General features: G+C 51.9%; 1 long non-coding RNA gene across 1 annotated transcript; it reads left to right on the top strand.

The window, feature by feature from the left end:
- The first annotated feature begins 10,404 nt into the window (after nt 1–10,404).
- LOC141415611 (uncharacterized) lies at nt 10,405–14,344 on the top strand. Its single transcript, XR_012440612.1, has 3 exons — nt 10,405–11,136; nt 12,867–12,972; nt 14,110–14,344. It is a non-coding gene; the product is annotated as an uncharacterized lncRNA (long non-coding RNA).
- Nucleotides 14,345–15,504: the final 1,160 nt, after the last annotated feature.

The raw sequence follows: 15,504 nt of genomic DNA, 5'->3' as shown, positions 1-15,504 counted from the left end.
AAGTGGCTGAGATGCAGGTGTGAGCCACCACGGCAAGCCAGTTTTAAATTGTTTTAAGGCCCCTTTATTCCTGGGGGGCCAGCTGTGAAGTAAGTGGTCAGCCCCATCCATGTGGCCTCCCTCTCTGGGCCTTCTTGTCTGCAACACACACTCCCCCAGTCTCTCTTCCTTCTCAAGAATTGAGGGGTGGTTTGGGGGACGGCTAAGCAGTTGTCTAGCTTAATAAAACTCCTTGATCTTTTTTTGGGGTGGCCTGGGCAGGGGAATAGTCACAGCTGTTGTAAGAAAACACCCGCAGAAGGAGGCATTGGGACAGCTGAGCTATGTGGGGACCACTGAGTGCAGTGTGCTGGGGGTCACGCAATAGGAATTCACGAATGTTTGCAGAGTGGGTGAGTTGCACTCGAGGCCTCTGCTTGGGTGTGCAGTGGTTCAGGGTAGGGCGTGCATGCGTGTGCGTGTGAGCATGTGCACATGTGGGTGTGCACGTGGAGGTGGGACCTGTGATCTGCACCCTGGGAAGGGGGACCCTGATCAAGAGGAGGTTTCTTGGGATGAAGGGCTGGACTTTTTTGTCTGGGCACCTGAGTGAGGCTAGGGTACTTACCTTTCCCCTGGAGCTGGGGAGATTACATCTGGCTTGAGTCGCCACTCCCTGGAGGAAGGTGAGTAATGCCTCAGTGTTTGCCAAGTGTCTGCTGGGACAGCTTGCGGCAGGGCACGGACTGCTGGGGACCTGGGTTTGGGTCAAACTCCAGGTGGTGCCAGCCCCACATCAGAGCACTTACACCTTGAAACACAAGGACACCTGCAGACACCAGCCAGGTTTGGAGGCAGTGATGTGACCAGGAAGGGGCTGGGTCAGCAGTGGGATTTGTCCCCTGATCCCTCAGGGACAGTTTTGGGGAAGCACATGCAGAAGCTAAAAGCTTCCAGGCATTGTGCTGGGAGGAGGAGGAGAGAGATTTTGGACTTCATGTATTCGTTGATGCGTCCATTCACCTGAGAGATAGTTCCAGAATCTTCCTCTGGGAATGGATAAGCAAACAAAATGTGATTCTCATCCATGAGGCCATGATGCAGAGGGAAGGAGACAGCGAAAGTAAATGGATGACGTGGAGTGGTAAGTCTGCAATTTGAAGGACGTGGTCAGAGGGGTACCAGAAGGGACCCCAGAGCTGTTGCAGGAAGCTTCCTGTGGGAAGCCAGAATGGAGACCAAGGAAGGGAGGGACCTTCTGCAGACATCAGCAAGGAGTCCAGTGAAGGGCCTGGTATACAGTAAGTGCTCAATACCTGTGGGGTAAGTAAACAGATTAATGTACAGAAGGCATTATTAGGGTTAGAAGGCCCTAGACAACAGACTCCCCTCTTCCCCAATTTCCAGATGGGTAAACTGAGGTCCAGAGAGGAGAGTATGCTCTGGGCATACTGGAACCTGATGTTTCCCTCCAAGTCCAGTCTCTAGCTGTCCCTATCTCTGTGGCTTGTTCCCTGGTGACAGGGACCCTGAGCTTTGGGCAACAGAGCATGGCCCATGCCGGGGTCCCTGCTGAGGCCCCTCCGAGGCCAGTGGTGCTTGGGGGCAGGAGTTCTAAGCTGCACCCCAGGAAAGTCGTCCTGTGGTCAGGGGCCACTGGGAACAAGGCTGGGGTCCCAGAGCTAAGGCAGAGCCCACATTGCGGAACGCCATCACTGCCAGGTGGAGTTAATGACCTACCAGCATCTATGTTGCCTGGCATTGTCCTGGCAGGAGGCCCAGTGCCAGAAAGACATCGGGGTCTGTCTTCACAGGCCTTCAGTGCAGTGAGAAAGATTGACAGTGGCTCGGCTCTGCCAAGTTCTTGCTTTTGCTGGCACGGGTGAGCTCTGAATCCAGAACTAGTCTTTGAGACAGCGCCAGTGAAGCAACTGAGGCACAGGGAAGTGACTTGCCTTGGGTCACTCAACACGGAGGGAGAAGTGACTTTGAGTAGTGGAAGAGGAAAGGAGGCCCCACTGCTCTGGCTCCTTGGTCTTTTGGGTGATCTGGACTTGACGATGGCAGGCACACAGTGCGGATGAGAGCGCTGGCCTCTTACCTCTGGCCGCTGTGCACCGGGCAGGGGCTGGATGTGTGTGTTCATTCATTCACTCGCTTGCTCATTCAGTAACCTGGGCTGGCCCACGCGCAGGCGCCAGCAGCTCTCAGAGTCTTTGAGGGATCCCTTTAATCTCCAAGGCCCGGTCGGATTGACTGCTGTTGTCTGCCTGGAGCTCTGAGTGCGAGGGGCTTTGGCATTTCGGTTAGTGATGCCTGCACGAGCTTAGCCACAGTGACTTGGACACCTGGGTGGTCTAACAGATAGACTGGGAGCCAGAAGAGTGGGTCCTAGCCTCAGACTGCCCTGTTCACCCTAGATAACACATGTCACCCTCTGGTGCCTCAGTTTCCTCATTTGTTACCTCCCTCCAGGCAGTCCCCTAAGCACTGAAGGACTGGAAGTTGGGGGGAGGATGATGTGGAGAAGGAATCAGTGACAAGGGACCCCCTTCCTCTTTTTCATAGCTGCTGGAAGCTGCGCCCGGGAAGGCCAGAGTTAACCCTGGCTGGCCTGGTGGAGGGGAGAGTGGGTGTGTGAAGGGGCAGCTCAGCGATCCTGGCTCAGAGTTGTTTTTATAACTCACTTAGTACAGACCTTTGTCCCCTGTCGCTCTGCTGGGAGTTTTTAAGGAGCGAGAAGCTCCTTGGATCTTAAGAACTGAATCTTAGATTTTTATTTGTATTTGAGTGGTGGGGCTGGTGAACATATAGTCTGCTGCTCCCACCCCCCTGCTCCATGAGAAAAACTCCAGACACCACTGTGGCAGGGCTATGTTTAGTGTGAACCACTTTTCACTGATTCTCAAAATAGTTGAATGAGGTGGGCAGTGCTCTGACCCCCCAACTGAGAACTGAGTAAACTGAGGCTCACAGATGTGGAGCTTACTATGGGGGGCCACACATCCTCTGGCCACCTCAGATCTGAGCTTTTTTTTTTTTTTTTCTTTCTTTCTTGTTGGCGGTTCTGGGGTTTGAACTCAGGACCTTGTGCTTGCTAGGCAGGCATTCTACCACCTGAGCCATGCCTCCAGCCTTTTTTGCCTTAATTATTTTTTAGATACAGCCTTGTGGTTTTTGCCTCAGACTGTAATCCTCCTACCTTCTGGGACTACAGTTGTGAAAAACAAGCCTGACTTGTTTTGTTAAGATAGGGGTCTCAATAACTTTTTTCCTGCCATGATCCAGGAGGCAGAGATCAGCTGGGATTATAGGTATGAGCCACTGTATCTGTCCTCATCTTCATCTATTCTTGACCAGCTATCCTTCACCTTGCTCTTTTGCCCATTCATTCCTTTGCTAATTAATTGGCACATCTTTCATTCTTTCACAAATAATAAATGCCTACTGTGTACCCTGCTCTGGTACACCGAGAACTAAAACTATGGCAATTGCTGTCCTCATGCACCTTTCTTACATTCCAGATGAAAACAGAAAATAAGTAAGTGGGGAAACAAACAGGATGGCTATGAGAAAGCTGGGCACGGTGGTGCATGCCTGTAATCCCAGCACTCAGGAAGCCAGGCAGGAGGATCTTGAACTCAAGGCCAACCTGTGCTACACAGCAAGACCCTGTCTCAAAAAAAAAAAAAAAGACTGCTATGAGGTGATAAAGGAAGCAAGCCCAGCTGGAGGGAGGGACCACAGAGCCTCCCAGACCACTGGGCAGAGGTCCCCATGCCTGGTCCTCCCGCTGCCCTCTCCCATCCTGGGCTCAACTTCCCAGCAGCATGCTGAGTTCAGGCTGCCTCTCACCCCCGTTTCCTGCACTGGTGAATTTTTAATGCTGGATCCACAGCACAAAGCAGAGTTTTTGTTTTTGTTTTGAGAGCATTTCTCAAAAACTCATTTCTCAAGTATGTGTGTATGAGAGAGAGAGGAGAGCGAGAGAGCTCTCGGTGAGTTCCATTCCTCTGTCCTCAATTCCTCTCCCAAGCTCCTTTCTATTCTTGGTTAATTAAAAAGACAAAACCAAACAACAAAGTTAGGGACAAGGCAGACTTCAGCTCTGGCCCCTGTACAGGGCCCCCACACCATGTCCTCCGTGAGCCCACCTAGCCCTTTGGGGCTCAGGCACCATCATCATCTTTGTCACGCAGATGGGGACAGGAAGATGTTCTAGCATGGTCTTCCTGCCAGGGAGTGGAGGAGCGGGGACAGGATGCATGCTGTCCTTGAAGCTGGGCTTCCCGTACACTCCGCAGTGCCTGCCCCATCTATCTCTGTTTCTCTCTCTCTCTCTCTCTCTGTCTCTCTCACACACACACACATGCGTACATACCCTCGAGGGCTAGTGTGGTGCCCAGAATGCAGCTCTAACCTCAGGAGGGGTGTGAATGAGGGCAGGAATTTCTGTGGCCCCGGAGAGGAGAAGTGAGGACAGACGTACGGTCGGACAGTGGAGCCTAGCCGTTTGTTTGTTTTGGGCTATGCCTTTCCCCAGTCCTGACTTCAGGATGTGGTCTTGTAGCCTGTGTGACAACCCCGTGTCCTCTTCCCAGCTTATTTACTGTACACTTACCATGAACTAGAACCCAGCTCTTCAGATCAGCATCAAATACACGTGAGACTGAGGTGCTTTTATTATCATGCCCATTCCACAGAAGAGGAAGTTGAGGCTCAGAGAGCTTCCATGCCTGGACTCTAGATTGGTTTGCCTCCAGAGCTAAACCTTTTAACCCTGACAACTGGGGAGGCATTTGTCGGGTAGAAGGTAGTGTCTGAGACCCCAAGAACTGAGGCTCATGGATGTCTTGTGAACTCCAGGCTGGGAGTCTCCCCTTTGTGGTTTCTTGTGAGAGGGTCTTTCCTCAGTTCCTAGTTTTCCTGCTTGGCAGTGAGGACATCTTTACTCCTTTGCCTCATTCGTAAGAAAATGGAGTGGTTTTAGAAGAGTTTGTGTGAGTTGGGCTGTGGTTTGCTGCAGTAACAAATACCAGAAGCCAGCCACTGGTGGCTCATGCCTGTAATCTTAGCTACTTGGGAGGCTGAGATTAGGAGGATCACCATTCGAGGCCAACTTGGGCAAATAGTTCAAGAGACCCTATTTTAAAAATAGCTAGAACAAAATGGACTGGAGGTGTGGCTCAAGCAGTAGAACACCTGCTTTGCAAGTGCAAAGCCCCTAGTTCAAACCCCAGTCCCACCAAAAAAAAAAAAAAAAAAGTCCCACTCTCCATGTTTTCAGTCTGTAAAAGTGTATTTCCTTTTCATGCCACATTGAATACAAGCCAGACATCATTCTTTAGGCTCCTCTCATTGTGTGGCTTTTATTGTCCCAGGATTTCTAGCTTTCAGACTGGCCAGTGTGGCTGGGATATGAGAGAGTGTGCAGATGAGTGAGGCAGACATTTTATTCCCAGCCCTAATCAGCATTCCTTCCTTCCATTGGCCAGCACAGGGTCACATGGTTCCACCTAGCTGCAAGGGAGGCTGGGAAATTATGTGCTCAGGAGGTAAATGACCCAGCTCAGTGAAGATGCAGCTTTGTCATGGACATAAAGGCCTTGAAGGATGCAAAAGAGGCACCTTGACTGCTTCTCTGTGGATGACAAAAATAAGCTAACATGTTCCTAGCTGATGTTGGCAGAGGGCGCTTAGCCTGTGACTGTGGAAACTTTTTGTGTTTTTGGTGGGACTGAGCTTTGTGCTTGCAGAACAGGAACTCTACTGCTTGAGCCACACCTCTAGTCCATTTTGCTCTAGTTATTTTGGAGAAGGGGTCTTACACACTATTTTCCCAGGCTCGCCTTGTTGAACATCAGACCTCCAGATCTCAGCCTCCCAAGTAGCTAGGATTACAGGCATGAGGCACCAGCCCCCAGCTGGAATTTTTTTTTTTGCGGGTCTGTCTGTCTGTCTCCCCTATTGGACTATAAATTCCTTGAAGGCAGGGCCACAAGTCTGTGGCCAGCACGGGGTCACGTGGTTCCAACTAGCTGCAAAGGAGTAAGCAGCATTCTTACTCCTTGGCAAATGATAGATGGATCAGCTCTTAGCTCAGCAAACAAACGTTGTCCTTGTGAAAGGATTTGGTGAATGACTGTTTTAGTTTTGTACCCATCAGATGTGCACAAAAATATATTTTAAATTTAGTTAAGCATGGGGGTCCCTCTTTTTTTGGTGGTGGTACTTGAGCCACCCTCAGTCCTTGTGCTTTTTTGGGTTGCTTTTCAGGTATGGTCTCACTTTTGCCCAGCTGGCCTTGGACCATGATCCCCTTACCTCTGACTCCTGAGTAGCTGGTATTATAGGTGTCTACCACCGCATCTGGCCAAAAGATCATCTTAAGAAAATCCATTTAGCCAGTCTTGCTCTTCCCTAGCAGTGGTCATAGTTCTTGCATCAGTGAGCACCATTATCGTTGGTTCTTTCATTGATTCTTTGATGATTGGAGGGGTGGATTGATTCACTTCCCATCAACAGATATTGGCTGAGTGTTACGAAGTCTGAAACTCTTTACAGGACACATGAGAGGAGGGCTGTGGTATCTTCAGGGAGACAAAGCTTTCCGAGGTAATGAGATCAGACGGCATGTAATTCTATGACGTACAGCTTGGCTTCTCACCAGTGATATCACACACTGCATTTGACCTATGCTAAGGCACTTGTGTCCTGGGAAATTAGAAAGTGACTTGCCATCAATGACACCTGAGGTTTGACAGGGCTGGGGATTTTCCTTATTGGACTAGATATCATTTATAAGGCAGGCATGTCACCCAACATCCCTCGTCACTGCACACTGAGTGACATGTTCCGTCCCCACTGGGTATGGTGGCACAGTCAGTGTTGGGGCCACAAGAAGGGAAGGGAATGGAGTATGCTCCTGGTTTAGGTATTTGTCAGACTGACAACCCAAAGCTTTTATAGACCCTCTCATTGGCTGCCCAACTCCAGAGCCCACGTCCCATCTAGGAGGTGGCCACCAACCCATTTCTCAGGGGACTGGGGAGCAGAAAGCCTCCAGCTCCATGAGATTTACAATGGCCGAAGTGGCTGGCCCCTGAGGGTCGCCCAAAACCCGAAAGCTAAGCACCCCACTTTCCTGCAGCCTGTGGCCTCCTCGCAGGTGGGCTGGAGGGGCGGGTCCTGAACCAACCCAAGAGCAGCTCCTTCTCTGTGTTCTGGGCCAGCGCCCACCAGGGAGTCTCAGGCCAGAGGGAGTCAGGCATGGATGGAGTGAGCTCATGACTGATCACATGCCATGCTGGCCTGGCTTATGGCACCAGAGAGGCCTGGGGGCCTGTCTCTAATTTTTTAGTGGTGCTTAAGCAATTTTGGGTTGTGAGTAAGGAAATTTGCTTGTTAACAAGAGTGCATGGGTGGTGGACTCGGCAGTGGACTCCCTAGGCAGGTTACAGCTCCTCCCCAGCAAGGACCTATTGTTGGATGCAATAGCTACACCCTCCCATCCTCCCGCCCCAGGACTGGTGACCCCGTCCCCTACTGCACAGCAGAGGACATGTCACAGGCCTGACATTCACCAGCATGGGGCTCAGGGGCCATTGGAGTACTATAATCTGGGCATTTTCATGAATCCCAATTTACGGGCAGGAAAACAGATGCTCAGAAAGTGTGGTAGACTGGATTATTGGTCAACAGTTTTTTATTTCCCTTTGGGCAGAATCAGGTACTCTTTCTCACTGACTTTGGCCTTGGCTGTATCACTTGCTTTGGCCAACGAACTGTGGGTAAAAAGACACCACACATCTCAGGAGGCCCTGAAAGTCTGATGCATTTTTGGTCTACTTCATTGGTGATCTGTCCTGACAAAATGGATTCCTCTTAGCTTCTGGTCCTAAAAGAACATGGAGACAGTGGGAGCAAACTTGAGCCCACCCCTCAGCCTGGAGTGGATCCACAACCAGAAATGAAGCACTTGAGTTGAGCCCAGCCTGGCACAGCCCAGGTGCGGTCGACCTACAGATCAATGGTGGTGAGAAGGAATGTCTCTGAGGGAAGTCTCTAAGAGTTTGGGGCTGTTTGTTACCCAGCAAAAGCTGATTGCTACATGAATGTTAAGTGAGTTGACTACGGTCATGTATCTACTGAGTGGAAAAGCCAGGGTCTAAAGTTCTGTTCTCCTTATAGTCTCCAGCCAGTGCTTCTCTGGAGACCTTAGGAAAATATAGCCAGTGATGAGAAGAGAATGGGGAGGGAGGATTCTCTGTGGTTCTCAGAGATTTTTTTTTTTTTGGTGGTACTGGTGTTTTAACTCAGGACCTCACACTTGCTAGGCAGATGCTCTCCCACTTGAGCCACTCTGTCAGCACTTTTTTTTGTGAAGGGTTTTTTGAGATAGGGTCTTGTGGAACTATTTGCCCTGGCTGGCTTTGAACTGCGATCCTCCTGATTTCTGCCTCCCGAGTAGCTGGGATCACAGGTGTGAGCTACCTGTGCCTGGTTTTTGATCATTATTTAGATGTTCTATGGGATTTCTATTCTCAAAAGTGCAAAAAAGGTTTTTGGTACTGGGTTTTGAATTCAGGGCCTTGCACTTGACAGGCTGGCGCTCTTCCACCTGGGCCACACCCCCAGCCCTTTTTGACTTAGTTATTTTTCTAGTAGGGTCTCGCTTTTCTACGCCCCTGCCAGCCTGGACAAGGACCCTCCTGATCTCCACTTCCTAAGTAGCTGGGATGACAGGTGAGGGCCACAGCACCTGGCTCAATACAAGGTTTCGACAGCTCCAAATAGCCAAGTTCCTACAGCCCACCTGTTGGTAGCTGCTCCCACCTGCTCCTCGGGGAGCTCCGTGCAGTGCGTTGGTCTTAAGAGAACATCCCCAGGTCCAGCCCAGCTGGTGTCTGTCCCTGCTGTGACTTCAGCTCTGGTGATGACTGTGGTTTTGTCGGTGGATCCCGCAGCTTCCACGATGACAAACATGATTGAAGGCTGCAAACGGGGCTTTGAGTGGAAGAAGCCATTAATTCATCTGTGACCCTGCCGATTTTGGGGTTTCTGGCTAGTTGCTGCAGTGGCTGTCCTTTTTGTGATAAAATTTGCATTTAAAAGTGATCTGGGAAATACTGAAAGACTCTTTGGTCATCTTGAACTTTTCTTGAAGTCTCCAGGCCGGTTCCTGGTCTGCCGTGGCTGAGGCCTGCCATTCCGTGGAGCTTGTGGAATTACAGGACGGTGACTGTGCCAGACACTTCCTCATGCTGTGCCCATTTTCCAGGCAAGCAGACCGAGTCATGCGGAGGTTAGGAGTTAAGATCTGTTAATCTGGCAGAGCCCTGGGAAGAAGGGCAAGGTCACGTTGACCCAGACTTGTGTTAACCGCCTCCCCTCTCTCCTTTCCAGTGCATTTCCTGCCTCCAGAGTGGCTGGGGACCCTCTGGAGCTTCCAGAAGGAGGAGAGGTGGGTTCCCCAGGGAAGCAGTCAACTTGGAGGCTACATAGCCCCTCCAAGAGCCCTGCCTCTGTCCCTGCTCAGCCAAGTTGTCTGCGACTTGATAAGTCTCCTCCTGCCTCCTGGCTGTCCCATCCATCCTGGTGGGAATTCAGCCACTGCCTCCCCAACCCAGCCTATGCCAAGCTCCGAGGAAGAGGAGGAGTGCACAGTCTGACGGGGGAGACAGAGTCAAGGGCCAGCTGTCTCCAGTTGGCCTCCCCACCTTCAGGAGGACTCTGCTCTCCCTGGGTTCTATGTGCATGGAAGACCGTCCCCTGCCCTGTCCCACCACTTCAAATGCCCCCTCCTTCAGGGGAGCCTTCCTGGGTGTCCCGTCAGAGCCCCAGCCTACCCTGTGGTTCCACATTTCCCTGCTTTGCACACGTTCCATGGGGCTGGGTCCACACTGTCTGCTTGTCCTTCCAGCCTTTGTCTCCCTTGGTGGCCAGCTTTCCTGGGAGGGGATGTGGTGGTCTGGTCCTGGGATCACCTCTTGCATTTCCCCTGGGGTCTTGGAAGCTGACTTCATCCCCCATATTGGTGGTAACAGAAGTCTGGGCTCAGCACATCAGCTTTCTCCTGGTTCTGCCACTGGCTCACCTGTAAGTTAGGCCATGTTCTTTAGCCCTCCCTCCAGCCTTGGTTTCCTCATTTTCACCCATTTTCTGGGTGCCATGAAGAGTCACAGAGATGACACGTGGCTTAACCTGACCAGTTCTAGCTCTGCCCAGATACTAAGCCACTAGTTTCTTCCTTATCACCCCTCGGGGGAATCTGAACTTGAAGATGAGGGGAGCCTCCTTCCTCCCCCACCGACCCACTTCAAAGACCACCAAGTCCCACACAATAATTTTCCAGGTAGGAAAACTGAGGTCCAGAGAGGGGAAGAAAATTACTCAGGGTCACACAGCATGACCTTGGGAGGAGCCCAGGTCTCCGAGGTCCGAAGACATTGTCCAGCTCTCTGTCCTTTCGGGCTGAGTGTGCTGTTCAGGTCCTAGCATCTGGGGCTGCTTCATCCATCCATTCTCCCCTGCTCCGGGCAGGGCCGTCTGCGTCGCACCCTGGAGGTTCCGAGGTGGCCTGGTGATGACGCAGGATTTGCAGTTAGTTGCAAGTCACGGAACCGTAACCATGATGGCTTAAACAGGAAGCACAGACAGTCCTGTGGGAGGCAGTCAGGGCTGGTACAGATGTCCTTCTGGCTTCCCTAGCACATAGCTTTCATCCTTATGGCACAAAATGGCTGCTTCACCTCCAGGTATCATGATAGCATTCCTAGCAGGAAAATCGGTGGGGGGAAGATTGGGGAAAGGTGAAGGGCAAAGGACAAAAGGCCCGTGCCAGGCAAGTTCCTCTTTTTATCAGAAAAACATTTGATTTGATTGCCTGGATGTTCCCAGCAGGAGACTCCTGATTTCATTTCATGACCAGAATTGGGCCAAGTGGCCCAGCTAACTACAAATGAGTCTGGGAGGTGGAATTTTTTCCTTTTTAGTTGTTTTTCAGGTAGGGCCTCTCGTTTTGGCCTGGAGTCTGCCTGGAACCTTGATCCCCCTTCCTATGGACTCTGGGTGTGGACCACTGTGACTGGCTTGTTGACTGAGATGGGGTTTCACTAACTTTTTACCTGAGATGGCCTTGAACTTCGATCCTGGGAGGTGAATATTTTTATCTGAGTACATTTGCACCTGTGGAAGAAAGCTGGGGATGGCATGGATGCACAGCTGGTATCCTTACCTGTGGAATAAGGCTGGCACTCTCAAGGAGCCAACATGTGGGGCACCTGCCACTGGACCTTTGCACTGAGTACAAAGTAGGAAGTCTCAGGAGGGACGCGGCTGTAGCAGCTGCAGGGGCAGCGCCTGATCACCCTGTGCGTGCAGAGCCTGGCACAAAAAGGGGCTTCATCAGTATCCGTGGGGACTAGGGAGGGGTCTGGGTAGTGGTATTTCCTGTGTGTTTGGATTCTCGTTGTTTCCTCCATGGACAGCGTGGCTTGGGGTGGGGGCGGTGTGACTGTGTCCTCCCTGGGAGGACTACAAGCCTCTCCCCTTTTGTGGGGGCTCTGTGTTATATAGCAGTTAGTCCCCTCTGTCCCCCCTGAATTGCAGCCTCTCTGTGCTGCCTGGACCAGAGCAATTGTCCCCGCTGAGGACGTTGATGGCTCCCAAGTGCCATGTTGCTCATATAGCTTACAGACGCCCACAGACACCCAGATGGGTGCGAGGCCATGAGACTGGAAAATAGTCTCTTGCCATTCACATGATCCCAGAGCTGTAAGTGGCGGACCTGGGACTTGAACTCAGGTCTTTTCATTTCCAAAGTAAGGGCACTCTGTCTGGGCCAGCTGGTGCTGTGTCCTTCACTCTGCTGATGACTGGGGAGGGATTCAAGAGTTGGGGTCCAGGGCTTCCTGCATCCCCACCTGGACCCAGAACCCAGAGCCCATGAGGGCCCCACCACACCCAGCCTCAGTGACTAGCTCCTTCCCTCTTCCTGAGCTAGGAAGAAGAATTTGTTCTCTGCATGGGAGAATTTGTTTTTGTCACTAAACTCCACAATGAGACTTAGGGCATTGGAAGGGGGTGGTCCCCAGTGCCATTGGGCTGCTCGGCTGCCAAGCTGATGTGATGAAGGGGAGAGGGTGAATGAAGGATATAGGGGGGATCAGGAGCAGCCCCCCAGACCCTGGGCTGTGCCACCAATGTTGCCTTCAGCAAGAGGCAGATCTGGACTGGGTATAGCATGCTGTCCCATTTGGTGGGATTTGTAACAGTGGGTCAGAGAGTGAAAAAAGAGGGAACTGGTGTGATCCTTGCCCACTAGACTGAGATCTTCCAAGCTGAGACAGTGAGTCAAGTCATTGAAATCACCCTTGTCATTCATCTACCTACCTACCCACCTATCCATCCATCCTTCCACACATCCATCCATCCTTCCACACATCCATCCATCCATCCATTCACCTATCCATCCATCCACGCACCCATCCACACACCCACCTATCCACCCACACATCCATCCATCCATCCATCCACCCACCCATCCATCCATCCATGTACCCACTCACCCATCCGTCCATCCATCAATCCATCCAGGTATCCATCCATCCATCTATCCATCCACACATCTACCCACCCACCCACCCGTCCATCCACCCATCCACCCACCCACCCGTCCATCCACCCATCCACCCACCCATCCATCCACCCACTCATCCATCCATCCACACACCCATCCACCCATCCACCCACACATCCACCCACCCATCCATCCATCCACCCACCCATCCATCCACCCACCCATCCATCCATCCATCCATCCACCCATTTACCTGTCCATCCATCTACCCAATGATCCATTCAACAAACACATCTACTGCTGGCAGGCACTGGCCATGGGGCGGGGAACAAAGAAGACAGCCCCAGTCCTCTTGGAGTTTTTGGCCTGGAAAGAGATGACATCCAACAGAGGAAGATGTCAGCCACCCTCTGGTAAGTGTGCTGGAGGCCCGGGGTGACGACTGCAGCCTAGATCTATCCTGGTTCCGGCTCTGGAGTGTCAGGACCTCATTCCTGGGAGGAATTTCCAGCTCCCAGGCAGAGAGGGACAGTGAGCACAATAGGTAGAGAGAGTGGACTGACTGACTAGTACATGAATTCATTAATTCAGCAAACCTTTGTTGAGTGCCTACTATGTGCTGTGTAATAAGCATTACTGAGCGCTGTGTATACGCATTTGTAATAAGCAAATGAAGAAATAAGTGTGAAGAAAGTGTCTGATAGTGATAAGGGGAGGTAGTGAAAGTGAATAGGGTCATGGGATGGACATGCCTGGGGCAGATGTTTACACCATGCAGTGGAAGGGAAGGTCTTTCTGAGGAGGTGAGACCAGAAGGAGAAGGAAGCATCACTAGTAGCTACAGGCAGTGCAAAGGCCCTGAGGCAGAAATGAACTCAGTATGGTGAAAGTCAAAAGAGACCAGTGTAGCGGGGTGAGGCACACAGGGAGGAACAGGATGTGAGATAGATGTGTGTACTGTTAGCATTAAGTTCAGTGCAAATAAGGAAATGCTGCAGGGCCAGGTGCAGTTCTTATGCCTGTAATCCAAGCTAATTGGGAGGTGGAGATTGCGAGGGTTTGTGGTTTGAGGCCAACCAGGCAAAAAGGTAGTGAGACCCCATCTCAATACTTGGGAGGCGTAGGTAGGAGGATGGTTCCCTGAGGTCAGAAAAACACATGACCCTGCCTGAAAATCAATAAAACAAAAAAAGGCTGGTGAAGTGGCCCAAGTGGTAGAGCAAGCCTAGCAAGCTTGAGGCCCTCAGTTCAGATCCCAGTGCTGCCAAAAAACCAAAAACCAAAAAACGGTACAATGGCTTAAGCAGGTGAGGGATTTCAACGACAAGCCTGGGGTGGCAGTCGGGCTGGGTAGTGGCTCACAGATGCCTCCTGGGTGAAGTGTCCTGGCTCCTCTTCACTGTCCTGTGTGTGCAGCCTTGTCCCCATATATTTGCTGCCTCATGGTCATGATATGGCTGCTGCCCTTCCAGGCCTCGTGTTCGCGTTCCAGGCAGGAGGAAGGGAAAGGAGCAAAAGGCCAAAGAGCAAAGGGACTGTTTCCTTGCTAGGCTCCATCTCTTCACTGAGGAAGGGACCATCTTACTGCCTACGACTGAATTACACGGTTGCCTGCATCAGTGAGGGAAGCTGGGAAACGAGGCTGAACAGTTTGACGTAAAGGAAGAAGAGCTTGGGTGGCCAGTCCAGTGTCTGCAGAGGCCTCTTTGAAGGAAGGCTTTGGTGACATCTGAGAGCAGAAAGGCAAGGAGCGGTCAGGGATCCGGCTAAGGAGTGTGGGTTTCACCTGGGGCCACAAGGAGCCACGGGGGGTTTTTGGGGAGGGTAACATGGTCAGATTTGCATTGAAGCTCCACTATTTAGCCGGAGCACCTGTGACAGGTCACCGTGGGGACCGTTCCATGTTCATCACAGGGACTGTCTAGGTGCCCCCTGGGCTCAGGTGAAGCCCTGACTCCTGGAGAGCCGGACCTCCTGCCCCACACCTCTGGCCCTAGCAGCCTGCTCCCTGGTTGGCACCCAGTGACCCACAGATGGCTCCTGGCTGTCCCGCGGTACCGCACCAGGGCATGGGACAGGAAGTGACTAATACTGGCATCTCTCCTGCCTGTGAAGTGTTCTTCACATCCATCAGCCAGAGCTGCCCATGAAGTGGGACTCTGAGGTCCTCCCTTCCCTGTCGAGGACCCACCTGGAGAGTGGACAACGGTTTCCAAGTGAGGCCCCTGCCCGCGGGGCCCTAGATGCCCCCCACCATTGCACCGCAGAGGCTGCGTGTCCAGCCCTTGCTGACACCGCACCTCCGTCTATCTGCTTGGGTAGCACGGCCATTCTCTTTGTGATGACGTGCAGGTCTTGGAGGTGAGCCTTGATTACCCAGCACCTTAGGAGAGTCCCCGGCCATGTGTCCTCACGGAGGTGGGGTCTCTCCCTCACACGTAAGGCTGGGTGGGAGACGTGTCTAGCACACGTCCCTGACCTGGGCCCTGTCCCTGGGGACTTCAATTTCTGGGCCTGCTGCCTCCTCAGACCAATTTCCTCTGATTCACTGGGTGACTTTGGTCAAGTCCCCTCTTCTCTCTGGATCAATTTCTTTTCTTTTTTGGTAGTGCTGCGGCTGCAACCCAGGGCCTCACATTTGCTAGGCGAACACTCTACAACTTCCTTCCTTTCTCTTTTCCTTTCCTTTTTTATTTTCTATTTCTTTCTTTTTTGACACAGAGTCTCTCTGTTTATAGCCCAGGTTGGAACTCTTGATCCTCCTGCCTCAGCCTCCCGAGTGTTGAGATTATAGGCATGCACCACTACACCCAGCTCCCTGCCAATTTTTGTGGTAGGATGTTGAAGAGTTGGTTCTGGATTTTCCCAACCTGTGCATCAAATTCACCCATCCTTCCCCCAAATGCATCCCTCCCCCACAGTCTGCGAAGTGACCCTGGCGACCC

This window comes from Castor canadensis, chromosome 13, assembly GCF_047511655.1.
Source record: "Castor canadensis chromosome 13, mCasCan1.hap1v2, whole genome shotgun sequence".
NCBI lineage: Eukaryota > Metazoa > Chordata > Mammalia > Rodentia > Castoridae > Castor > Castor canadensis.
This window is presented reverse-complemented; position numbering and strand designations above follow the sequence as displayed.